The sequence below is a fragment of the Balaenoptera physalus genome, assembly GCF_965194825.1.
Source record: "Balaenoptera physalus genome assembly, chromosome: 16".
NCBI classification, from domain to species: Eukaryota; Metazoa; Chordata; class Mammalia; order Artiodactyla; family Balaenopteridae; genus Balaenoptera; species Balaenoptera physalus.
In genome coordinates this window covers 45751898-45778627 of record NC_138898.1, presented here as the reverse complement: position 1 = coordinate 45778627, position 26730 = coordinate 45751898, and the positions used below count along the sequence as shown (strand labels likewise).

Here is a 26730-nt window from a genome sequence, read left to right as displayed (position 1 = left end):
CAGCACTTCTTGGCCAAAATGATGATGATGACAGCTTGGTCGGGACTGGTAACCTTTAAAATCTGTTTTTTAATTATGTAGATTCCAAATGTTAAATTATTAAAGCTATCATCATGATTCTATAAATATTACTGACTGTAAACTCAAGTTGTAGTGATAAAATACTATTTCCTCTGTACTAGTTGCCAGTATCAGACCTCCTGTACCAGAAGAAGAAATAGTCTTAGTGTCCAGGTCAAAGGGGTTCTGCCCTTTTATGTTCCATAGCTGCCCAAAATAGTGAGAAATTTTGTTTTCTTCGTATTTAGACACATGGAACTCTTGCACAGTTTTTCTCGTTGTGTGTTTCTCCTGCAGTTTCTAAATAACCTTCTTTTAACATTGAGGGAAGAAGCCTGTGCCTTCTTCCAGCATCACGGGTGTCTTCTAGCACCGTGTTTGTTCTGTCTTTCCTGTTGTTGAGGAAACAACACAACAAACATAACTTGCCTTTGTGAAGCCCACAGATGTTTGTTATAAATTAAACAGATTGCTGCAAGAAAGCTGCTATACAGGGATTTCTTTTTATTCATTTCTGGATATTCACTGTTTCTTTTATCCCTGATTACCCACTTCTTTGGTTTTCACGATCACTTTTTTTTCTGGAGTAAATGTGTGAGCAACTTATTTAGAGAGGGCATGTGTGAGGTAAATATTCTGAGTGCTGAAAATATTTACCGTTGTTGTTTGGTTTCCTTTTTGTTTTTGCTCACACTTGAATGATTGGCTTGCTGGGGTGCATAACTTAAAGTTTTTCTCCCGACTTTGAGGGCATGACCCCACTGTCTTTCCAGCCTGTGTTGTTCTAATGGAAAGTCAGGTGTCAGCCTGTGTGCCCGTCCTCTCAGCCACCACCCATGTCCCCTCGGATTCCAGGCTTCGGCCACCCCGTCCCTTCATTCTTTCAGCTCTACTGTGGCTTTTCAAAATTCTTTAAGTATTTGTTACTACTTTCTTTTCTAGTAAGACCTTTCTTATTCTTTTTTCTTTAATAGATCTTTATTGGAGTATAACTGCTTCACAATACTGTGTTAGTTTCTGTTGCACAACAAAGCAAATCAGCGATATGCATACCCATGTCCCCATATCCCCTCCCTCTTGAGCCTCCCTCCCATACTCCCTATCCCACCCCTCTAGGTCATTGCAAAGCACCGAGCCGATCTCCCTGTGCTATGCTGCTGCTTCCCACCAGCCAACTATTTTACATTCGGTAGTGTATATATGTCGATGCTACTCTCACTTCGCCCCAGCTTTGCCTTCCCACTCAATGTCCTCAAGTCCATTCTCTATGTCTACCTCTTTATTCCTGCCCTACAATTAGGTTCATCAGTACCATTTTTTTTTTTAGATTCCATATATATGCATTAGCATATATTTGTGGTATTTGTTTTTCTCTTTCTGACTTACTTCACTGTGTATGACAGACTCATACATATATGCATTAGCATATTTTTTTTCAGATTCTGTATATATGCATTAGCATATATTTGTGGTATTTGTTTTTCTCCTTCTGACTTACTTCACTCGGTATGACAGACTCTAGGTCCATCCACCTCACTACAAATAACTCAATTTCGTTTCTTTTTATGGCTGAGTAATATTCCATTGTATATATGTGCCACATCTTCTTTATCCATTCATCTGTCAATGGACATTTAGGTTGCTTCCATGTCCTGGCTATTGTAAATAGTGCTGCAATGAACATTGTGGTACATGACTCCTTTTGAATTATGGTTTTCTCAGGGTATATACCCAGTAGTGGGATTGCTAAGTCATATGGTAGTTCTATTTTTAGTTTTTTAAGGAACCGCCATACTGTTTTCCATAGTGGTTGTATCCATTTACATTCCCACCAACAGTGCAAGAGGGTTCCCTTTTCAGTACACCCTTTCCAGCATTTATTGTTTCTAGATTTTTTGATAATGGCCATTCTGACCAGCGTGAGGTGATACCTCATTGTAGTTTTGATTTGCATTTCTCTAGTAATTAGTGATGTTGAGCATCTTTTCATGTGCCTCTTGGCCATCTGTATGTCTTCCTTCGTGAAATGTCTGTTTAGGTCTTCTGCCCATTTTTTAACTGGATTGTTTGTTTTTTGATATTGAGCTCCATGAGCTGTTTGTATATTTTGGAGATTAATCCTTTGTCTGTTGTTTCATTTGCAAATATTTTCTCCCATTCTGAGGGTTGTCTTTTCATCTTGTTTATGGTTTCCTTTGCTGTGCAAAAGCTTTTAAGTTTAATTAAGTCCCATTTTTTTATTTTTGGTTTTATTTCCATTACTCTAGGAGGTGGGTCAAAAAAGATCTTGCTGTGGTTTATGTCAAAGAGTGTTTTTTCCTATGTTTTCCTCTAAGAGTTTCATAATGTCTGGTCTTACATTTAAGTCTTTAACCCATTTGGAGTTTATTTTTGTGTACGGTGTTAGGTAGTGTTCTAATTTCATTCTTTTACATGTAGCTGTCCAGTTTTCCCAGCACCACTTATTGAAGAGGCTGTCTTTTCTTCATTGTATGTTCTTGCCTCCTTTGTCATAAATTAGGTGCCCATATGTGTGTGGGCTTACCTCTGGGCATTCTATCCTGTACCATTGATCTGTATACTTTGGCTATTCGGGGTCTTTTGTGTTTCCATACGAATTGTAAGATTTTTTGTTCTAATTCTGTGAGGAATGCCATTGGTAGTTTGATAGGGATTGCATTGAATCTGTAGATTGCTTTGGGTAGTATAGTCATTTTCACAATATTGATTCTTCCAATCCAAGAACATGGTATATTTCTCCATCTGTTTATGTCATCTTTGAGTTCTTTCATCAGTGTTTTACAGTTTTCTGAGTACAACTCTTTCACCTCCTTAGGCAGCTTTATTCCTAGGTATTTTATTCTTTTTGTTGCAATGGTAAATGGGAGTGTTTCCTTAATTTCTCTTTCTGATTTTTCGTTGTTGGTGTATAGGAATGCCAGAGATTTCTGTGCATTAATTTTGTATCCTGCAAACTTACCAAATTCATTGATTAGTTCTAGTGGTTTTCTGGTGGCATCTTTAGGATTTTCTATGTATAGTATCATGTCATTGGCAAACAGTGACAGTTTTACTTCTTTTCCAACTTGTATTCATTTTATTTCTTTTTCTTCTCTGATTTTGTGGCTAGGACTTCCAAAACTGTGTTGAATAAGAGTGGCAAGAGTGGACATCCTTGTCTTGTTCCTGATCTTAGTGGAAATGCTTTCAGTTTTTCACCATTGAGTATGATGCTTGCTGTGGGTTTGCCATATATGGCCTTTATTATGTTTAGGTAGGTTCCCATTTTCTGGGGAGTTTTTATCATAAATTGGTGTTGAATTTTGTCCAAAGCTTTTTCTGCATCTATTGAGATGATCATATGGTTTTTATTCCTTAATATGTTAATGTGGTGTATCACATTGATTGATTTGCATATATTGAAGAATTCTTGCATCCCTGGGATAAATCCCACTTGATCATGGTGTGTGATCCTTTTAATGTGCTGTTGGATTCTGTTTGCTAGTATTTTGTTCAGGATTTTTGCATCTATGTTCATCAGTGATATTGGTCTATAATTTTCTTTTTTGTGATATCTTTTTCTGGTTTTGGTATCAGGGTGATGGTGGCTTCATAGAATGAATTTGGGAGTGTTTCTCTCTCTGCAACTTTTTGGAAGAGTTTGAGAAGGATCAGTGTTAGCTCTTCTCTAAATATTTGATAGAATTTGCCTGTGAAGCCATCTGGTCCTGGATTTTTGTTTGTTGGTAGATTTTTTTTTTTTTTTTTTTTTTTTAGTGCCATGTGTGACTTTTTTTTTTTTTTAATTTATTTTTGGCATCTTGGGTCTTCGTTTCTGTGCTAGGGCTTTCTCCAGTTGCGGCAAGCGGGGGCCACTCTTCATCGTGGTGCGCAGGCCTCTCACTATTGCGGCCTCTCTTGTTGCAGAGCCCAGGCTCCAGATGCGCAGGCTCAGTAGCTGTGGCTCATGGGCCTAGTTGCTCCGCGGCATGTGGGATCTTCCCAGACCAGGGCTCGAACCCGTGTCCCCTGCATTGGCAGGCAGATTCTCAACCACTGAGCCACCAGGGAAGCCCTGTTGGTAGATTTTTAACTACACTTTCAATTTCATTACTTGTGATAGCTCTGTTTATTGTTTCTAATTTTTCCTGGTTCATTCATTCTTGGAAAATTGTACCTTTCCAAGAATTTGTCCATTTCTTTGTGGTTGTCCATTTCTTTGTGGTTGTCCATTTCTTTGTGGTTGTCCATTTTATTGGCATATAATTGTTTGTAGTAGTCTCTTATAATCCTTTGTATTTCTGCAGTGTCAGTTGTGATTTCTCCTTTTTCATTTCTAATTATATTGATTTGCATTTTCTCCCTTTTTTTCTTGATGAGTCTGGCTAAGGGTTTATCAATTTTGTTTATCTTCTCAAAGAACCAGCTTTTAGTTTTATTGGTCTTTGCTATTGTTTTCTTCATTTCTATTTCATTTATTTCTGCTCTGATCTTTATGATTTCTTTGCTTCTGCTGACTTTGGGTTTTCTTTGTTCTTCTTTCTCTAGTTGCTTTAAGTGTAGGGTTAGATTGTTTGAGATTTTTCTTGTTTCTTGAGGTGAGATTGAATTGCTATAAACGTCCCTCTTAGAACTGCTTTTGCTGCATCCCATAGGTTTTGGGTCGTCATGTTTTTATTGTCATTTGTTTCTATGTATTTTTTTATTTCTTCAGTGATTTCTTTGTTATTTAATAGCACACTCTTTAGCCTCCATGTATTTGTGCTTTTTACAGCTTTTTTTTCCTGTAATTGATTTCCAATCTCATAATGTTGTGGTCAGAAAAGATGCTTGATACGATTTCAATTTTCTTAAACTTTCCGAGGCTTGATTTGTAACCCAAGATGTGATCCATCCTGGAGAATGTTCCGTGTGCACTTGAGAAGAAAGTGTATTCTGCCACTTTTGGGTAGAATGTTCTATAACTATCAATTAGATCTATCTGGTCTATTGTGTCATTTAAAGCTTGTGTTTCCTTATTTATTTTCTGTTTGGATTATCTGTCCACTGGTGTAAGTGGGATGTTAAAGTCCCCTATTATTATTGTGTTACTGTCAATTTCTCCTTTCATGGTTGTTAGCATTTGCCTTATGTATTGTGGTGCTCCTTTTTTGGGTGCATAAACATTTATAATTGTTATATCTTCTTCTTGGATTGACCCTTGGATCATTATGTAGTCCCTCCTTATCTCTTGTAACAGTCTTTATTTTAAAGTCTCTTTTATCTGATATGAGTATTGCTACTCCAGCTTTCTTTTGATTTCTATTTGCATGGAATATCTTTTTCCATCCCCTCACTTTCAGTCTGTACGTGCCCCTAGGTCTGAAGTGGGTCTCTTGCAGATAGCATATATATGGATCTTGTTTTTGTATCCATTCAGCCAGTCTGTGTCTTTTGGTTGGAGCATTTAATCCCTTTACATTCAAGGTTATTATCAATATGTATGTTCCTATTACCATTTTCTTAATTGTTTTGGGTTTGTTTTTGTGGGTCCTTTTCTTCTCTTGTGTTTCCCACTTAGAGAAGTTTCTTTAGCATTTGTTATAAAGCTGGTTTGGTGGTGCTGAATTCTCTTAGCTTTTGCTTGTCTGAAAAGCTGTTGACATCTCCATCGAATCTGAATGAGATCCTTGCTGGGTAGAGTAATCTTGGTTGTAGGTTTTTCTCTTTCATCACTTTAAGTATATCCTGCCACTCCCTTCTGGCCTTCAGAATTTCCACTGAAAAATCAGCTGATAAGCTTATGGGGATTCCTTTGTATGTTATTTTTTGTTTTTCCCTTGCTGCTTTTAATTTTTTTTCTTTGAATTTAATTTTTGTTAGTTTGATTAATATGTGTCTTGGTGTGTTTTTCCTAGGGTTTATCCTGTATGGGGCTCTCTGTGCTTCCTGGACTTGAATGACTATTTCCTTTCCCAGGTTAGGGAAGTTTTCAACTATAACCTCTTCAAATATTTTCTCAGACCCTTTCTTTTTCTCTTCTTCTGGGACCCCTATAATTCGAATGTTGGTGTGTTTAGTGTTGTCCCAGAGGTCTCTGAGATTATCTTCAATCCTTTTCATTCTTTCTGCTTTATTCTGCTCCTCAGCAGTTATTTCCACCATTTTGTCTTCCAGCTCATTTATTCATTCTTCTGCCTCAGTTATTCTGTTATTGATTCCTTCTAGTGTATTTTTCATTTCAGTTATTGTGTTGTTCATCTCTGTTTGTGTGTTCTTTAGTTCTTCTAGATATTTGTTAAACATTTCTTGTATTTTCTCAAAATGTGCTTCTATTCTATTTCCAAGATTCTGAATCATCTTTACTATCATTACTCTGAATTCTTTTTCAGGTAGATTGCCTATTTCCTCTTCATTTATTTAGTCTTGTACGTTTTTACCTTGCTCCTTCAACTGTGACATATTTTTTTGCCGTCTCTCTTTTTTTTTTTTTTTTTAATCGGTGGGATTGTGTTCCTGTTTTACTGGTTGTTTGGTCTGAGGCCTCCAACATTGGAGTTTGTAGGCTATTGGGTAGAACTGGGCCTTGGTGCTGAGATGAGGAACTCCGTGAGACCTCACTCCAATGGATATTCCCTTGGGTCTGAGGTTCTCCGTTAGTCCAGTGGTTCCGACTCGGAGCTCCCACCACAGGAACTTTGGCCCAACCCCAGGCTCAAGAACCAAGATCCCACAAGCTGTGTGGGGCAGAGAAAAGAAAAAAAAGAACAATAACAAAGTCAAAAATAAAATTAGACTAGGGGAGTATAAGATATGTTAAAAGAATGTAAAAATAAAATATAGATGAATAAACTGGAAGGTACATCAGTACCACAATAGTAGAAAAGAGGAGGGAAAAGAAAAAAAAGGAGGGGGAAAGGCCTTGACTGTGGATGGCAGGGCCTAAGCAACAGCGAGATTTGGGCAGTGGGCAGGGCCAATTCTCAGGACCCATAGCGCTGGAAAAGCCCCTGGGGGCTGTAGGGGGTTGGGCTTGGGCTCAAGGAACAGAAGGGGCCCAGGTGTGCCCCCCACCCCTGGTCTCAGAGGGCAGGGGACCTCACCTGGGAGCACAGCAGGCTTCCTCGGCTCGAGTGGGTGGGGCAATCACCCTCGGCTCCTCTCCTGCTCCTCCCAGAGGGCCCCTCCTGCCTCTCCTGATCTCCCCAGCCTCTCTCCTATGCCCCCAGGACCCACACAGCCTGGATGGGGCTTTGGAGGTGGGGTACCAGCTTGGGAGCTCAGCAGGCTCCCCGACCCCAGTGGGCCAGGTAATTGCCCTTTGCTCCTCTCCCGCTTTTCCCATAGAGTCCCTCCTGCCTGCCTCTCCGCATCCTGTCTGGCCTCCACTTCTCCTCCCCCCTCAGTCCCGCTACATCCTACCAGTTCACTTTGGGGTTCCTCCTGTCTCCTTGGGCGTCAGAGTCCCCCACCAGTGGCCAGCAGGCACCCTAGTTGTGGGGAGAGGCTAACTCCATGTCTTCCCACACCGCCATCTTGACTCTGCCTCTCTTATTCTTTCAGTAGTATTTTAATGAGATCTCCATCCAGGGTCAGAAGCCCGGCTTGGTCACGGGCACCCAGCCTCTCATCAGGGCCACCAGAGGGTTTTCCAAAGAACAGACTTTGGCTTTGCTGGTTCCCTGTGTTGTGCCTCTGCTTTCTATTTCACTATTTCTGCTCTTATCTTTATTACTACCTGTCACATGTATTCTTTCCCTTTATTATTATTTTGGCTAATTTGTTATTTGGATGTTGACTCATTATGTTTCAGCCCTTATTTTCCTAATATATGCATTTAAGGCTATCTCTTTTCCTCTAAGTATCTCTTCACCTGCATCCCTAGGTTTTGATATGTAGTTTGTTTTATTTTTTATTTATTTTTATTTTTTATTATTTTTATTATTTTTTCTTTTTTGGCTGTGTTGGGTCTTCGTTGCTGCGTGCGGGCTTTCTCTAGTTGCAGTGAGTGGGGGCTACTCTTCGTTGAGGTGCACAGGCTTCTCACTGTTGTGGCTTCTCTTGTTGCAGAGCACAGGCTCTAGGCCACGTGGGCTTCAGTAGTTGTGGCACGTGGGCTCAGTAGTTATGGCACGGAGGCTCTAGAGCGCAGGCTCAGTAGTTGTGGTGCACGGGCCAAGTTGCTCCGTGGCATGTTGGATATCCCACTTCCCGGGCCAGGGATTGAACCCGTGTCCCCTGAATTGGCAGGCAGATTCTTAACCACTGCGCCACCAGGGAAGCCCCCATGTAGTTTGTTTTAATATGTAGTTTTTTCACTGTGATTCAGTTCTAAATAAATTTATATTTTGTTATGATTCTTCTTTGGTCCAATGGTTCTTAAGAAAGTGTTTCTTTTTTCTTCACTACCAAATGAGAGTGGTTTTTACTAAATGTATTGACTGCTATATCAACGGTGCTGTGGTTAGAGAACATCGTCTATAAGATACTAATTATGTGAAATGTGTTGGTACTTCATGGCTTAGTACTTGATCTACTTTTGAAAGGGAGGGAGGAATGGACGGAGGGAGGGAAGGAAGGGAAACTAAGGAGAAACAGAGAAAAAAAAATACATGTGCCTAGAAGAATCTATTCTTTAATTACTGGATGCAGAGTTTTATATATGCTCATTGCTTAAAATTGCTACTGTTGCTTTTTGAATATTCCATGTCTTTTTTATTTTTGGTCTATTTCTTAACATAATTTAGAGAGTGTTTTGAAGTCTCTTGTTCTGGTGGTGAAGATATCCCATTATCTCTGTAATTCTACCAATTTCGCTTTGTAGATTATGATATGAATTGATTGTGTGCACAGAAGTTGATCATTGAGCCTGGTGAGTTGAACCTCTTACTATGTATTATCTATGTTGCTATGTAGTGGCAGTTCCTACTCCTTGGTGTCTGCTTTGTTTTAGATTCACTAAACTGTGCCAGGTTTATTTTCTGCTTAGGATTTTTCTCGTATACATGTTTTTCATCCTTTTGCTTTCGATACTTCCACGTCCTTATGCTTTAGGTGTGTCTCTTATAAATAACATATGTCTGGATACTGTTTTGTATATTTATTTATTTTTAGAGAGACAAGTTTACTTCTTTCTTTCCATTCTTTTTTTTTTTTTTTTTGGTTGCATTGGGTCTTCATTGCTGCGCACGGGCTTTCTCTAGCAGCGGTGAGCAGGGGCTACTCTTAGTTGCAGTGTGTGGGCTTCTCATTGCAGTGGCTTCTCTTGCTGTGGAACACAGGCTCTAGGCACGTGGGCTTCAGTAGTTGTGGCACGTGGGCTCCGTAGTTGTGGCACACAGACTTAGTTGCTCCATGGCATATGGGATCTTCCCGGACCAGGGCTCAAACCCATGTCCCCTGCATTGGCAGGCGGACTCCTAACCACTGTGCCACCAGGGAAGCCCTGGATACTGTTTTAAACCCTGAGTAAAAATCCATTTTAACTGGCATTTTCAACTAATTAATGCCTATTGTGAATGCTGATATATTTTCACTAGTTACCTCAATTTTTTATTTTTATTTTTGTCCTGTTCTATTTTTTTCAGTCTTACTCACTTTTTCTCTCTCCTGATTTGAAATGTGTATACTATTTTTATTCATTTCGTAGTTATCCTTGAAATTTACCCAGGCATATTTAACCTAAGTCTAAAACTGAATAATTTAAGACATTTCTGCAACATTGAAAGGATCTTAGTATCACCCACCTCCTGATTTACATACTATTGTTTTCCAGTGTTTAAAATTTTAGATGAACCTCACAGTTTAGGGGCAGGGGTCGTATATTCTCATTATTTGTTTGGATTCATGAATGTGGTGTTGGTTTCTCTGTTCACCAGTCCTTGCCTCCCAAGCTACCTGCCGGCATCGTTTCTCTTCCTCCTGAAGTGCATCCTTTAGAATTCTTTTTGGCTTAAGTCTCTTCTTTTCTTGATCTGTCTTATCTCACTTTGTTCTTGAAATACGATTTTATTGCATACAGTTAAAGTTGGCAGCTACTTTTGATACACTGAAGCTCTCAGCCCATCTCTGTTACCTGATGTCGGTTGTCATTCTGATGTTTGTTGCTGAGTAAATTATCTGCCCTTTTCCTGTGACTGCTGTTAAGGTCTCCTTGAAGTTCACGTTTATCAGTTTGACTACAGCATGTCCGTGTGGCATTTCCTGTGTTTATCTGCCCTTTCTTCTCTCTTTCTGGAACTTCTACTAGAAGTAGTTGAACCTTCTTATTCTGTACTCCACACTCTTAACCAATATTTTCTCTTTTCTATCATCTCTTTTTCTTTTAATGATGCATTCTGGGTATTTTCTCAGATGCATCTTCTTGTTGGTTTTTTTTTCAGCTGCGTCTATTTTGCTATTTTAATTCTTCTGTTGTGTTTTTCTAACACAGTAAATATTTTCACTTTTTAAAATTCAAACTATTTTTATTTTTTCTGTTTATTTCTGATAGTCTCTTGTGACTTGCTCATCTTTAAATACTTCTATTTCTTTCATAAATATTTCACAAATTATTTCAATAATTTTATAACTCTACATTTCTACAAATATTTCTGTAAATATTTTATAAACAGTTATTCTATCTTCCTACTATTCCCATATCTGAAGTCCTTGATTGTCCAAAGTGTTTTTTTTTTTTTTTCCTATTGATTCTCACTCACAGGGACATGCAGTCTTTGTGTATGGGGAACTTTAATTGTCAGCTCATTGCTTGATCTTATTATGTGCTTAAATTTGGGGGGCTTTCCACCCTAGAGTTTTGATTCTATTTCTGCCTGTGGCCAGGGGTCATCACTTACCTGATGCTATGTCAGAATCTACGGAACAGTGGGTCTCAAAGTGTGGTCCATGGATCTGCAACCCCATCCCACTGAATAAGAAACTCTGCTGGGGCCCTGGGAATCTATGCTTGGACAAGGCCTCCGGGTGACTGTAGTGTGTGCTTGCACTGAGACCACTTCCATCAAGAGTCTTAGCCGAGAATAGGGGTCCAGTATCAACTTCATCATCTTGTTTCTCTACCAAGGCTGCATAACTCATTGTCATTGTTGCATTTGTCATCCTAAATCAGTGCAACTCTGCCCATCCCAGTAGTTCTTTACGGAATGGCAGTGATCTTTGGTGATTTTGCTTCGCAACCAGCACGTCTCTGAGAGTGTTCTAATCCTGGGTTTTATTTTGTAGTAAGAGAATCCCTTGGAGCAGCTTGTCAACTTTAATGCCAGAGCGGACAGTCTGTCCATTGAGGTTTTAATTTCAAAAAGTGTAATTTTTTTTACTTTTAAAGTTCTAAGTCCTGCATTTTCAAACACAGTAAGCATGTTTATTCTATACCTTGTATCTGATGTCAATACCTGCAGCCAGTGTGATCCTGGTCGTGCAGCGTTTGCTTGCCCCTGCTGACTGGGGCTTATTTCCTCAAGTGCTTCATCCCAGACTCAGGTTCCAGAGCATGATCTGTGAACATTTTCTGAGACCCGTCTTTAGCACATTCTTCCAGAAGGGATTTTCATTTGCTTCTGCCAAGAATCGGGGCAGGCTGGGGGCGAAGTTCCCAGCCCGAGACACTCCAAGCTGAGTGTTCAAGGCACACGGAGGGTGAGGACTCGGGGTGTGAGGACTCGGGGTGTAAGTGCAGGCTTGTGGCTGCAGGTTCACCCACAAGATCTCAGGGACAAGAATACTTACTTGCAAGGCTTCTGTCTCTCTCACTCACTGGTGGGGAAGAATATTCTTGCTTGATTCTGTGTCCTCATTCACAGCCTTTTCACGGGATTCTTTGACCACGTGGGTGGTCTCCACACCTTCGAACCATAAAGTGGTATGGGGGGCGGGGCTGGGGTGTCATTGCTCTTGATGGTGATGGTAGTGACAGCATCACTTGTGCTGATGGTGGTGGTGTTAGTGGTGGTGGTGGCATGGGAGGGGTTGTGGTCAGGAATCAGTCAGCTTTTCCTGTGAAGAGCCAGATAGTAAATACTTTAGGCTTTGCAGACCATATGGCCTCTTATTAAAGGTGCTCAACTCTTCTCTTTTAGTGCAGAACAGCCAGAGGCATATGTGAATGAATGGACGTGGATGGGGTTCAATAAAACTGTATTTATGGACACTGACTTTTGAATTTCTTAGTTTTCATGTATCATGGAATATAATTCTTACCTTCAATCATTTAAAATGTAAAAATTTTTCTTAGCTTGCGGGCTGGATTAGTCCTGAGGGCTATAGTTTGCCATTTCCTGGTGGTGGTAGTGATGTGATGATGAAGAATGTGATGATGAGGGTAGAGATGTTGATGATGAGAATGTTGATGATGAGGGTGCTGGTGGTGATGGTGGAGACTATGGAGATGGTGGTGATGGTGGAGATGGTGGTGATGGTGGAGATGGTGGTGATGGTGATGGTGGTGATGGTGAAGATGGTGGAGATGGTGGAGATGGTGGAGATGGTGGTGGTGGAGATGGTGGTGGTGATGAAAACCTGGAGGTTGTGAAGGTGGACATGGAGGTGCTATTGGAGTGGAAGGCTCTTCTCAGGACATCTTTAAGACTGAGATGGAGACCCATAAAGCTAAAGGAAGTTGACACAACTTTCACAGGCAGCAGAGGCCCTGATATGCAGGTTTTCTCACTTCCGATATCACAGCATTTCCTCTCCACGTTCATGAATCAGACTCAGATTCCTGTGCTCTTCCCAGAGGTGCTGTGACAGAGACTGGCTCCTGGCAGGAGTCTGGATCTGCTGTGTGAGCAGGAAGTTCCAGGCCACCAGAAGTGATGAGTTGGGGTGATACAGCATTTTGCAATTGTTACATGCCATTTAAACGTTAAATAACAATAACTGATCTGGTTCTGAATGCTTCATTAACTATCTCCAGTGCCAAATCACAGGCTTTTCTGTGTGTTTGTGTTAAAGGCAAATTTTAATTGTTTTAATAAGGATTCGCAAGCAGATCTCTTCTCTCGACACTTGGGCATTGGTGGGAACGCATCTATTATTTGCTTAGCAGGAGGGAAGTATTGCTGTTGACACAAAAGGCGTCTGACAGTGTTGGGGTTTAGGGAAGACCCCGCATCTGGTGCCCTCCTGACGTTTGCTGATTGAGTTGCATGAGGGCGGATTGTGTGAGGAACAATCCAGGCCTGTCACGTGTCCCAAGTGTCGCGCTAAACGAATCTGCTAATTAGTTTCATTTTCCCCATCAGCTGCCTAGCTACTTTGCTCTATTCTCTTTTGCCTCAGAGATGCTGCTCTAAAGGTGGTTTTATGTGTTAAATGTGACTGTTGCTGCACAAGATCTTTGGCACATAAGGGTCTTAATTAGCCACCAAAGCACGACATCAGGTACTACTTTGTGAAATTCCTCCCCCTCAACACACACACACATAAACAAGCCCAGCAGTGCAGGGCCTCATGTCTTCCTGTGGAGGTGGGGGTGGGATGAGTGAGGGGGTGGGGCAGGAGACACAGATTTTTTTCAAAATCTAGAATTGTTCACAGGCTCAGAGAAAAGGACAACTCATAGGAAGAAGGTTTAGTTCTTCATTTGTCTTTACCTCATTGCTCATACCTGTGTTTGGAAATTATTACACTTACAGCACTGCTTCCCAAAACTTTCTTTTGATTATTTCCTAGTTATTTCCTCAGAGCAGAGCATCTATGAAACATTAGAAACAAGGTTGAGAAAAATACAACCTGGAATGTATAATCCCAGTTTCTACACAGAGAGGTCCATGTATAATTCTGCCGTGTTCATAATAGAGGATGCTGGTGGAGCATGTGTGTAGCGGGGTGAGATGCAGATGGAGCTCAGTATTGCTCAAACCCTGTTTCTGGTGAGAGAGATGGGGCTGAGGCTGCAGCCTGGGCTGCCTTGTTCTGAAGCACCTGCTGCATTTCTGCATCTCCGACAGAAAGTCGGAGCTTTCTGTCCAGTGAGGAGACAGGCCCAGACCGTGGTGTTCCCTCCATCAGCAGGTTGCGTGGCCTGCCTGCCTGTGGGCTTTCTCTGGTCCAGCTGATGCAGGGGAGGCCCCGCCTCTACTCGCTGCACACCTGTGGCATCTGTCACTCTGTGTTCTGGGCTGTATGTGAAATGTCTTTCCCATACTCCAGAGGCACAGACTGAGGGTTTGTTTTGCTTTCTTCTGTTTTGAAGACAGTTTTATTCTATGTATTTGCCAGAAAAAGAGAGCTGAATTTTATCAACCACTCAACAAGAGAGATGCAGTCATAATTAGTCCAGTATTACATAGTATCTCAGTGAGAACACCCCCCCATCCCCGAACAAAATGCCATACAGCCACACAACGAATGACTGCTCGGCCATGGAAGGAAGGAAGCACTGACACGTACACACATGATACACCTTGAACACATGACACTCAGTGAGAGAAACCTGTCAAGGAGACCACATGTGTGATTCTGTTTATGTGAAACGTCCACAGTCATCAAATCGTAGACACAGGACTTCTCTGGTGGCGCAGTGGTTAAGAATCCGCCTGCCAATGCAGGGGACACGGGTTCGAGCCCTGGTCTGGGAAGATCCCACATACCGTGGAGCAACTAAGCCCATGCACCACAACTACTGAGCCTGCGCTCTAGAGCCCTCGAGCCACAACTACTGAGCCCATGTGCTACAACTACTGAAGCCCGTGTGCCTAGAGCCCGTGCTCTACAACAAAAGAAGCCACCGCAATGAGAAGCTGGAGCACCGCAACGAAGAATAGCCCCTGCTCGCCACAACTAGAGAAAGCCCGCGTGCAGCAGCGAAGATCCAACACAGCCAAAAGTAAATTAAAAAGAAAAAAAAATCCGTAGACACAGCAGGCAGACTGGTGGTTGCCAGGGGCCGGGAAAGGGGGCAGTGGCTGCTTGCTGTGTAGGAAGTGATGAAAATATTCTGGAATTAGATAGGCGTGAAGGTTGCACAACTCTGCGGATATGCCACAGCCCTTAGAATTGTACACTTTAAAAGTCAGGTGAATTTTATGGTGTGTGAATTATATCTCAATAATGCTGTTATTTTTTTTAAATGAACAAAATTACTAATTAAAACAAGAGAGAGCAACAGAACTTCTTCAAACACTACACGCCCCTCAGATGTGAGGGCTGACGATGGAGTCCACAGTCTCATGAGCTTCCCCAACTTTCTGGGTGACACGTGGGTGTCACTCCAGCTGAGCAAGGAGACAGTACACCTTGGAGTCAGACGTACCTGGTTCAAATCTCACCTGTTCCTCTTCCTGGCTGGAGCATCTTTTCCGTTTGTATTTAGATCAGCAGCCGTGATGACTTTGGACCTTGTAGAATTTGAAAGCCACCACCTGAGACATGGCCCCAGGCTGAATCTCTGAGGCCCCTGGGGGCGTTCATTGTCTTGTCGAAGAGTCGGTGAGTCCGGGTCTCGCTCTGGGCCTCAGAGGTCAGGAAGCCTAATCGTTTCCCAGCTCATTGTGAGAGAATCTTTTAGGGTCAGCTTAAATGATCCCGCCTTCTGAGACTGTCCTACGGAACCGACCGCCGGTTTATCAGTTGGCAGTGAGCATGCCTCCTCCCCGCACACCCTGGCCCCATAACAAGGCAGCTTCTGCATTACAGAGAGAATTAACTGACTCCCAGGCAGCTTTTACTTTTTGCTTTAAAATGTGCTCATCTGAGCCAACGTGTTATCCTTCAACCTTGCTGGCTCTTTGGGGTGGCCTCTGTTTGGGACGTGAGGGAAACGTGTCCCCTCTTCTCCAGGTCCTGACAAGGGGAGCGAGCTGAGGTCATTAGGTGACACGGAGATGAGGTCTGGGGACACACGAGGTATCTCACTTGGTTTCTTGTCTGTGCAATAGCAGGGGAGGTACCTCACGGGCCTGGAGGACACGAGCCTGCTGCATTGGGTTCCTTCCCCAAGAAGCAGGCCCAGGACAGGGATTTGGGGCACACCGCAGTAGCGGAATAGGGAAGTGAGACGGGGCGCGACAGGCAGCAAAGCAGGCTCTGGGCACCAGGGTGCCAGCCTGTGGGATGGTGTGCGGGACCCTCCCACCCAGGGACAGAGATGCTGGACATTTGTCCATCTATCACTGGCTGGAGCTACACCAGGGCCTTAACCCCTCTGACCTGGCCTGTGTGAGCCAAGACAGCGCCATGGGGATGGTGGCAGCCAGGGCCTGGGGCAGGGCACCTGTGAGTCAGCCCACCAGGGAAATGTGAGTTCATCACCGTCCCCAACTTTCCCAGATCCATCCCCCACCCACTGTTTCCCACCTTGGCAAATAGCACCTCAGTCCACCAGGGCTTGGGGCAGGAGCGGGGAGCGGGGGGTGCTTCACCCTCACGTTCTCCATGCCCCCTTTTATGCGTGTTCAAGGAGCCCCAGGCCTGCCGACCCTGCCCCCTGACACCTCCTGGGATGCACTTTGTCCATCCGCGCCCCGTCCTGAGGTCCAGCTGCCCGGGCCGCGGCCGGGATCCCTGCCTCCAGCTTCTCAGATGCCCACCTGGGCCCCTCCTCTCCAGCCTGCCCCTCGCTGCACCCCAGGGCTGTCAGGACGCACTTCCCACACTCTCGTCTCCCCAGCCCTGTCTCCATCCAGCAGCTTGTTCCCTGCCTCCTTGTTCTCCCAGCCTGTCCCCTCAGCCTGGAACACGCCCCCTCGGCCTTGGCCCCCAACTCCGGCCCCAGCTTCACGTCTCCCCTAAGTGACATCTGCACAGGAGGCTCTTTCTGAATCCCCAGACCCAGGTACTGTGTTCATTCCCTCCAGGCCGGCTTCTCCTGGTCTGGAGCCCCGGGCTTACTTCCATGCTTGTTCAAAGACCATCTTCCCCTGCGCTGTGTGCAGCGCCCAGACCAGATGGCCTTCTGGCCCCCCCGCTCCACCCCCCCGCCCAGCACACTGCCCGCTCACCATCGGTGCCCACCAAGAGCCTCTCGGTGGATGCACGGAAGTGCCCCTGCGTGCTCGCCTCGCCAGGTACTAGGTGCTAGATTCCTGCCGACTTGCTTCCTCCCCTGGTTTGGGGGGCAGGAGTTCAAATTCCATATTTTGGAACTTTTATAGGTGACGTTGCATTGGGGATTAAGGCCACCTCTGCTCAGGCCGCCGTCCACTCTGGACAGCTGGCTTTTGTCCCCTGGGAGCCTGACTCCCCACCCCCGGGGTGGTTTCCACTTGTACTGAGAGGGGATCGTCACTGGGGTTGGAGGGCGTTTGCTGGTTCAGGTTTAGAAAGCCTTCGACGGGCAGAGTCATAGGAAAACAGTGCTTCTATTATCTTTAGGCATTATTATCTTTAATTAAAATAAGAACGAGGTGGGAGTCATTGCCTGGATGAAGCCAGATCATAGACATTTGCTGCTCTTTCCCGCTGGCATCTGTGTGGACACCTGGGTGGGAACAGAATGGTAGATCTTTATGCCAAAGGAAGTTCCAGGAAGTTGCTTGATGAACGTCCAACCCTCACACCAAAAGTGTAGGAATATGCTTTCCCCTTATGACACAGAATTTCCAGCTGGAATGGCTTCTTCCTAAGAGAAAAGTTTATTTATAAATCAAGAAAAGCCACTAGCATTCAGTAACTTGGTCTAAGGTCGGAGAGCTTTTAGGTTACCTGTCTTTCCAAGTTAGTGACCAAGCAAATAATTTCTCCTGATTGAGGAAGAAGGATGATTTTTGTCTTCATCAGTGAGGTTCTTGTCACCGTATCTGAGCGTCTGGTTGTGGCCTATGTTGGCAAACAGCCCTGGTTACTCATCAAGCGTTTGTGGGGACCATGAGTGGCCCAGGCCTCGCCATCAGAATTGCAAGTGGGTGGAACTGGTCTCTGACCCGGAGGAGCCCCAGGCCTTGGAGGCAGAGTCCTGTCCAAAGTGCATCTCAGGGCAGCGTGGCTGGTGGTGTCAGAGGCCTGGCCAGACTCTGCTCCACAGGGGAGGTGACGTCCAAGCCAAGGCCGGTTGTGGAGTCAGGGCAGCTTTGGAGGGGTGCGGGGAGGGGTGGCAGTGGTGAGAGAGGTGGGCCCAGCATCTGCAGAGGCCAGTTCAGAGCAGACAGCTGGGCGTCTTGAGTCTCGCTGTGTGGGGTTAGGGGGTGGGAGGTGAGCTTGGATGGGGTGGTCGCAGCCGGGGGCCCACCCCAAGACCTGGAATGTGGGAGCGGGCACAGGAGAGCCTCTCACGGGGGGACGAGCTCAGAAACCCCAGCATAATCCGGACCCTCCTGCCAGCAGCCCTGGGGAGGGATTTGCCAAGCAAATCTCATGGACTCAAGGAGCACCGTTCATAATTTTTGTACAAAAATGAGTGAACAGGAGTAAATTTGGGAGATTCTTCATAAAGCCTCCATTTTCAGCATCTTTTAAAAAATGAGACATGGCAACATGGAAACTGGGTGAGGCATAGGCAAAGCAGGGGTAGGCTAGCGGCCGTGTACCCAGTCACTATGCGGGGCCCAGGCCTGGCCTTGAGACCCCTTGCCCGACCACCCGCCGAGGGGGCTTTCTGGTCACAGGATCCAAGGGGCATCTCTGAGGAAAATCAACAGGATCGGTGACTGGGCGGAACGGAGGGGGAGGAATAAAGGGCTTTTGAACTTGGGGGACCAAACGGATGAGCCGTGTGGAGAGCGATTTTGAAACCAAGTTTAACGCAACAGAAGCACCAAGAGTCAAACACCAAACAAAGCAAAACACCGATCAGAAATGGATGGGGGTGCTAGCTCCACGCCCAGCTCCTCCCAGCCCCCCCCCCCCATCTTTCTCCTTCCTGTTCGACTGATTTCTCTTCCTGGGCGGCTCCTCAGCCTTGCGGGCTGCTCACAACCACTTTCTGTGAATTGTTCACAAATGCTCTCAGGTGGGTCGTCCTGTCTGGCCTGAGCAGCCATAGGAGTCCGGCCACTCTGTCGCCTTTACCTCCTCCTGCGTGAGCCCCGCTCACCCCGCCAGTGACCCTGGGCTCCCAGGAAGATGCTGCACTGAGCAGGCAGCGTAATGCGATGCTCGGAGGCCCAGACTTGGCCGCCCATCCCCTCGGGGGGACGTGGCCCCCGCGTCCAGGTCAGGACTGTGCGGGGAGCACGTACACCCGCCCAGGACCCTCCCCGGGCCTGTGTCCACGGCTTCGGGCCACACGGCCACTCAGCTCTAGAAACACACAGAGATCCTCGCCAGGTGACCCTCTTGGAGTACAGCCTTGTGGACACTGGGGACCACCCACAGCCTGGAAGGGTGAGTGAGTGAGAGGACGGACGCATCAGTTACCCGGGAAGGACCGTGTGTCTCCCGGGCATCCCCGCAGGCTCTCCAGGCGCCTGTGTCCCCCAGGTAGCCCTCTTGTCCGGTGGCAGCAGCACAGGGGCTGCCGGTTGTGGAATCCCCCGGCCACTGCCCGGCTAGTCAAATAGCCTCTTTACAACCCGTTTGTCAGAGACAAAATCGCAACCACCCTCTCCTGGTTCGTGCCACCCTGAGGTCCCTGCAGTCATCGGCCTCTGGCTGCCCTGGAGCACCTGAGCGGAGAGGGGCGCCCGCTGCATCACAGCCACGTCCCTGTTGTCCCCTGGGCCCACTCCCCATGCTGCCCACAGACCCCGCTGCCCGAGCAGCCTCCGTGATACCACATCCACTCAGGAGCTGATCTTCAACAACGCCCAGAGTTTATCACAGTAAATGCTTTATGTGCAGATGACATTCAAGACCCTCTGATCAAGGCCCCTGCCCTCCTCCCACTTGACCCCTGGCCCCTCTGCTAGATGTCCCTGCCTCTTGGCTTTTGTTTCATGCTGTTCCCTCTGCCTGGAACATCTTTCTTACACATCTTCATCTGTTGATTTTTTTAAAACTCTTTGTTATAGAAAATTTCAAACGTACATGAAAGTAGAGAGACTTGGATAATGGACCCCATGTACCCAACACCCAACTTCACTGATTATCAACCCAGAGCTGACCTTGTGTTCTCTGTACCCTACCCAGCTCTTCCCTTTCCAGATGATGTTTAAACAAATCCCAGACATTGAATCATTTATTTCATCTGTGAATACTTTAGTATGAATCTCTAAAAGTAGGTAGCTCTTTTTTAATCTTCATCATACACCTTCCAAAAATTAACAATACCTAAAAAAATTACAAGAACTCCAGCCAGTGTACTCATTTCTCCAATGTCTCAATACATAAACATATATAAATGTGTGTATAAACGTAGAGAGTCATTTAGTATGAATATGTATGTGTAAGTATATGCATGCGTTTGTGTGTACATACATGGGCACGTGTGTATATATACATGTACATATATATATACATACAAAAAATTGAATCAGATCCAAATTAAATTAATACATGCAATTAGTTGCTATGTTTTCTAAGTCTGTTTAATCCATAGACTCTTTCTCTCTCTCTCTGTTTGACAATCCTTACAATTCCTGGGTTATTTTTCCTGTAGAGTTGTCCACATTCCAGATTTTGCTGGTTTCATACATCCATGATGTCATTTGACATGTTCCTCTGTTGTCTGAATTTCCTAATTGGTAGTTAGATGTAGAGATTTGATGAAAATAAGGTTGTGTTGTGTTTTGCTGTGTTGTGTTGTGCTGTGTTTGTTTGGCAAGAAGGCTTCATGGGTGATGGCACATGTTCCCACGAGAGGCATGTAAAGCCCGTCATCTTTGTCTTTGTCCTGCTTGTAGCCCCTGACCCCTGCCAGCCCTCACGGCCGCCCCTCTGGTCGTCCATTGTAGCTCGTAGCATCTGGATTCCACAGCATCTCGTGAGACCCACACTCTTCCCGTCCGCTCACCCACTGGCTTTAAGCTCGGGGTCAGTTTGCGTCGATGTAAAACCTTTGACTCAAGTCTCCCTGCCTCTGCATCTTCAGTGTGTTACTCCATTGGCTTCTGTTCTAAAGCATTTTGTGGACCAGCCTGATGACAATCTGATTTTCTTATCCTTTTGAGTGACCCAGGTTTTTTTTTTCCTGGATAACCAAAGGTGTTATGTTTGTTTGTTTTTCTTTAACACTTAGTAGATTGACTGTTACTTACGTTGGGATTAGTCATTCTTGGTCTGTTTCTCTGGGTGCTGACTGAACCCGTTCAACATTCACTTCGGGAACATTTTCTTAAATCATAGTTTTAGTGTTTGCTGTTTTCCATTGTTTATTTTCTTCTCCGATGTTTCCTTTTATATGCATGTTGTACTTTCTTTGCCTTTATTCTGCATTTATTGCTTTCTTTCACAATAGTTTCAGCACTTTAAATGCACACAGTGAAATGCACGTCTTTGGTGTTACAGTTTGATTAGCTTTGGCAAATGCAAACCTCCGCCATAACCCCTGCCCTACCAGGATACTGAGTCATTGCCTCGACTTAGATACTGCCCTGTGCCCTTCGCACAAAATCGTCCTTCCAACCCTGATTCAAACAATGTTTTGATTGCTTCCACAACACAACACTCTGCTAGAATTTCATATAAATTGAAGTATTCATGTTTTTTTAATTTAAAACATTTTTCTGTTTTCCATGTTCTGTTTCTTTTAAGGGACAATCCATTGTGTTTATTCGCTCCTGTGTCCCTTCTGGCTTAGCCTTGATTTCTGAAATTACTTCCTCTTTTATTTCTAATTCTTTCCTGGGTTCTTTTCACGTCTCTTTCTAGTCTCAAATTCTGTTGCTTCTGATTATTTTCCCAATCCTGATTTATGTTGTTCTTCACGATGTCTACCATTCTCTCCTTTCCATGTAGCTCATTCTGAAACATTAGATTTCAGTTTCATATTGATGTGACTTTCCGACACGTTTGTTGTGTAACCACTGTTACACTGGTTTATGTAATTGTTGTTCGCTGATTCGGCTTTTAATATTGGGAAGTCATCTTTCTGTCTTCAGTGATCACCTAACACAGTGCCTTGCAACAGTAAGCAGTTGACAAATATACATCTTATTGAACTGAAGCCTAGCCTGTTGTGGTCAGTGTTAGGTTTTTCACCGCCTTGTGGAAAAGCTCCATCTGACCCCATAAAACCCCAAGACTCATGGGCCATGAGGTACAAATCATAGAGCGGAAGGGACCTTAAAGCTTTTATCACTCAACTGCGTTATCAGTAATTCCTCTTCCACGAGCAGCTTGCTAAAGATCATAGACAGGAAGTAGCAAAACTGAGGGCAAATCCCTGGTTTCCTGACTCTTAGTTTCGTCCTCTTATATCCTGACAGCCTCAAAGTAAAGAAAAGTGTGTTTCTGTACAACGCAGAATTTGTACAGCTGTTGCCTGTCTGCTTGCTGTCTGTTTTCTTTCACAGCCCCCATCAGTTTCCTTACCTGCCTGGTGTTCACCCAAACCCGTGGGGGGGAGGGCTCTCTGGGCTGTGGTTCTGAGAGAGAGAAGGAGGGAAGGAGGAGAAAGGGGATGAAGCTCAGGCACCAGGAGACCCCTGTTCATCCTCTCCCCTCCCCCGACCACCAGCATCAGTAATGCAGCAGCTGTAGCACGAGTGACCGGCTTCCTCTGCCAGACTCGTAAAAGCAGACTGCAGGGCCTCACCCGGAGGACAAAATTGGGAGCACTTCATGCAGCCCAGGAAGATCTCTGTTCACAGAAGGCAGGCAGCGTCCTCTACAGAGAGGAGGCTGTTCAAGCAGAAATAAAGATCGAGTCAAAGGGTTTCCTCTTCACAGCTGCTGGTTCTGAATATCATGGACTGAGAAAAAAATGAAGTATCATTTGTTATATAATATAACCGATTATATTACATAATTTTATGTCTGTTATAAAGAGCCTTGGAGGAATGGCACCATCATGGGTAAGACCCCAGTAAGCGTCGTGAGGATGCTGGAGGAGACCCCAGGCTCTGGCACGGGACGTTTTATCTCAGAGCCGCTAAACTTGGGCTCGGGAACGGCTGTCGTCGGGGAGGAGTGGGTGGAAGTAAACACAGAGGAAATGAACAAATAGGAGTTAGGGGTTAGAGACAATGACAAGCCAGTCTGTGTTAGAAGAAATAGTATTGAAGGATGCTGAAGTGACAAAAATAAAATTCCACTCATTTCAGCCCCTTTACCTCAGATGTAATCATAATTTATCATACTCAATGTTGGAAAAATTCACTCCAAGAAGAAAAAAAGTTCTTTAAGAATGTAAATTGTTGGGGAATTCCCTGGCGGTCGAGTGGTTAGGACTCCGCGCTTTCATTGCCGAGGGCACAAGTCCAATCCCTAGTCAGGGAACTAAGATCCCACAAGCTATGCAGTGCAGCTAAAAAAAACAAAAGATGAAGAATGTAAATTGTTGGATATATTTGTTTTAATACTAAAAGAAAGGATATTAAATAGCTGTAAAATCGAGCCAACAGCCAGAACTCACACTTTTCACTACAGAGCAGGGCCCCTCCCTTCAAGGTGCAAAATAACCCTTGTCGTCGTGTTAATGCGGATTCTGACTCAGTAGCTCCAGGTAGTCAAGACCGTGACTTCCTGACAGAATCCCAGGTGGTGCTAATGCTGCAAGTTCTAAGCCGACTCTAGGTGGAGACTTAAGCTTCGCCTGCCTCAAAATGCCATGATTTCGACCCACTTTGAGGTTGGTGCAGCTCAAGGAGATCCCTACATAGCGTTATTCCAATCCCATAACCCTTGAGACTGTTCATTGAGCACCTGCTGCGTACCAGGACCAGAGGGGCGAAGGAACCATGGTTCTTTGGTCTCAGGCTCTGAGAAGGGCAGGGGCTGAGGAGGAGGTGACATGAGTAGCTGTCACGCTGGCAGAGAAGGACACACAAGGAGGTATAGGAGAAACCAGAGCCCAGCTGCCGGGAACACACCAGAGAAGGGAAGGTCACTCTGGCTGAGCTGCAACAGGAGGCTCCGTCCAGGAGGAGGAATTTGAATAAATGTAACCAAATGTCTTTTGTAAGATACTCAATTTGGATCCAGGCAGGAGCTGAGTCTGAGGAGCCTAACTGAGTTTCAAGAAGGTTATTCTGGTCTTGTTGGTACATCCAGCCCTGCATGAGGGGCCCAGCAGCTTTGCTGTGGAAGGATGAAGATCAGAGAAGCTGGGTGTTTGCACCAGAAACGCCTGGATGAGCTTGGAAGGTGACTGGGTACGGAGGCGATGCGCACACATAGGACATGCTACTCAGGTGCTCAGAATCAGTGGTTTTAGCTCTCGGATTGTGACTGGGCCCCAGGGTCGAGGGCTTCTTAGAACCACGGCAGCAGAGCCCGTACTGTGTCCTGCTCTTGGACATGTGACACAGTGTCACAATGGTGACACCCACACCTCCCAGTGCATATACTGCCCTTGACCGGTCAATTGTCGACTCAATTAAACTGCTATTTTCCAATTAGTCGCAAGGGTGTCTTCTCTCTCTCTCTCCTCTGCTCAGTCTGAAATTTTGGATTCCTGTAGCTACCACCAAACCCAGCAGTTATAATGTAAGAAAATTCTTAAATCTCATAGAAAACCAGAGCACCCGAAAGCCCCAAGAGGGAATGTTTTCCTACATATTAGTTATTCATTTGCAAAGAGGAAAACTGTCTCCCAAAATCTTAAGCTTGGGTATCTTCTTTTCTTTTTTAACATTTGAAACCCTAGAAAGGAACATGATCTAGGGAGAAACAGTTTAGAAGACTTCTTAATTGTATCCCAGATACACTAATGTTTCTCTAAGCCAAGTACCACTGAAGCAGGGAAATTTCCAGCCTGCTTCCTGGGACCCTGCTGAAGGACAATGGCAAGTGTGAATGTTGAGATAATTCTAACACAGGGAAAGAACATACTAGAATGTGTGTGTGAGATTTCCTCAGCCGGGGAACTTAGTCCCTGTACAGCACTAATGTGTAGGTCTTCCTATCACTTCTAAATCTATGTGGGGCGTTTTGTTTTTGTTTTTTGTTTTTTGTTTTTATCACACAGAGGTATTTTATTGTAAGTTACATGCAAAAGCAACTTAGTTCTTTGGAAAAAAACTTTTAAATAAAATAGACTAATATTTAAGATATACTGGACCAAAAAAAAAAACTGAATGAAGATGATAAAGATAAAAATATATTACTCAAAAAGATCCTTGAATTTATTAGAATATAAAACTTTAGTCTACCCACCACCAGAGCCTCCCATCAAGCCTCTTAGATAGCCTCAACCACCAGAGGGCAGACAGCAGAAGCAAGAAAAACTACAATCCTGCAGCCTGTGGACCAAAAACCACAGTTACAGAAAGATAGACAAGATGAAAAGGCAGAGGGCTATGTACCAGATGAAGGAACAAGAAAAAACCCCAGAAAAACAACTAAATGAATTGGAGATAGGCAACCTTCCAGAAAAAGAATTCAGAATAATGATAGTGAAGATGATCCAGAACCTCAGAAAAAGAATGGAGGCAAAGATTGAGAAGATGCAAGAAATGTTTAACAAAGACCTAGAAGAATTAAAGAACAAACAAACAGAGATGACCAATACAATAACTGAAATGAAAACTACACTAGAAGGAATCAATAGCAGAATAACTGAGGCAGAAGAACGGATAAGTGACCTGGAAGACAGAATGGTGGAATTCACTGCTGCGGAACAGAATAAAGAAAAAAGAATGAAAAGAAATGAAGACAGCCTAAGAGACCTCTGGGACAACATTAAACGCAACAACATTTGCATTATAGGGGTCCCAGAAGGAGAAGAGAGAGAGAAAGGACCAGAGAAAATATTTGAAGAGATTATAGTCGAAAACTTCCCTAACATGGGAAAGGAAATAGCCACCCAAGTCCAGGAAGCACAGAGAGTCCCATACAGGATAAACCCAAGGAGAAACACGCCAAGACACATAGTAATCAAAGTGGCAAAAATTAAAGACAAAGAAAAATTATTGAAAGCAGCAAGGGAAAAACGACAAATAACATACAAGGGAACTCCCATAAGGTTAACAGCTGATTTCTCAGCAGAAACTCTGCAAACCAGAAGGGAGTGGCATGATATATTTAAAGTGATGAAAGAGAAGAACCTACAACCAAGATTACTCTACCCGGCAAGGATCTCATTTAGATTTGATGGAGAAATCAAAAGCTTTACAGACAAGCAAAAGCTAAGAGAATTCAGCACCACCAAACCAGCTCTACAACAAATGCTAAAGGAAATTCTCTAAGTGGGAAACACAAGAGAAGAAAAGGACCTACAAAAACAAACCCAAAACAATTAAGAAATTGGTCATAGGAACATACATATCGATAATTACCTTAAACATGAATGGATTAAATGCCCCAACCAAAAGACATAGACTGGCTGAATGGATACAAAAGCAAGACCCATATATATGTTGTCTACAAGAGACCCACTTTAGACCTAGGGACACATACAGACTGAAAGTGAGGGGATGGAAAAAGATATTCCATGCAAATGGAAATCAAAAGAAAGCTGGAGTAGCTATACTCATATCAGATAAAATAGACTTTAAAATAAAGAATGTTACAAGAGACAAGGAAGGACACTACATAATGATCAAGGGATCAATCCAAGAAGAAGATATAACAATTATAAATATATATGCACCCAACATAGAAGCACCTCAATACATAAGGCAACTGCTAACAGCTATAAAAGAGGAAATTGACAGTAACACAATCATAGTGGGGGACTTTAACACCTCACTTACACCAATGGACAGATCATCCAAA

General features: G+C 44.3%; 1 protein-coding gene across 5 annotated transcripts in view; it reads left to right on the top strand.

The window, feature by feature from the left end:
• The window catches only part of SYNDIG1 (synapse differentiation inducing 1), a 123252-nt gene that overhangs the window by 35009 nt on the left and 61513 nt on the right, over positions 1-26730 (top strand). Inside the window, exon 1 of one of the 5 annotated variants that reach the window (XM_082429772.1) lies at positions 8338-8911. The exons of the other annotated variants lie outside the window; for them this stretch is intronic. The gene's annotated coding sequence lies outside the window, so the exon portion shown is untranslated. Of the gene's footprint in view, positions 1-8337; positions 8912-26730 lie in introns of those variants that run through there. 5 annotated transcript variants of the gene reach the window in all.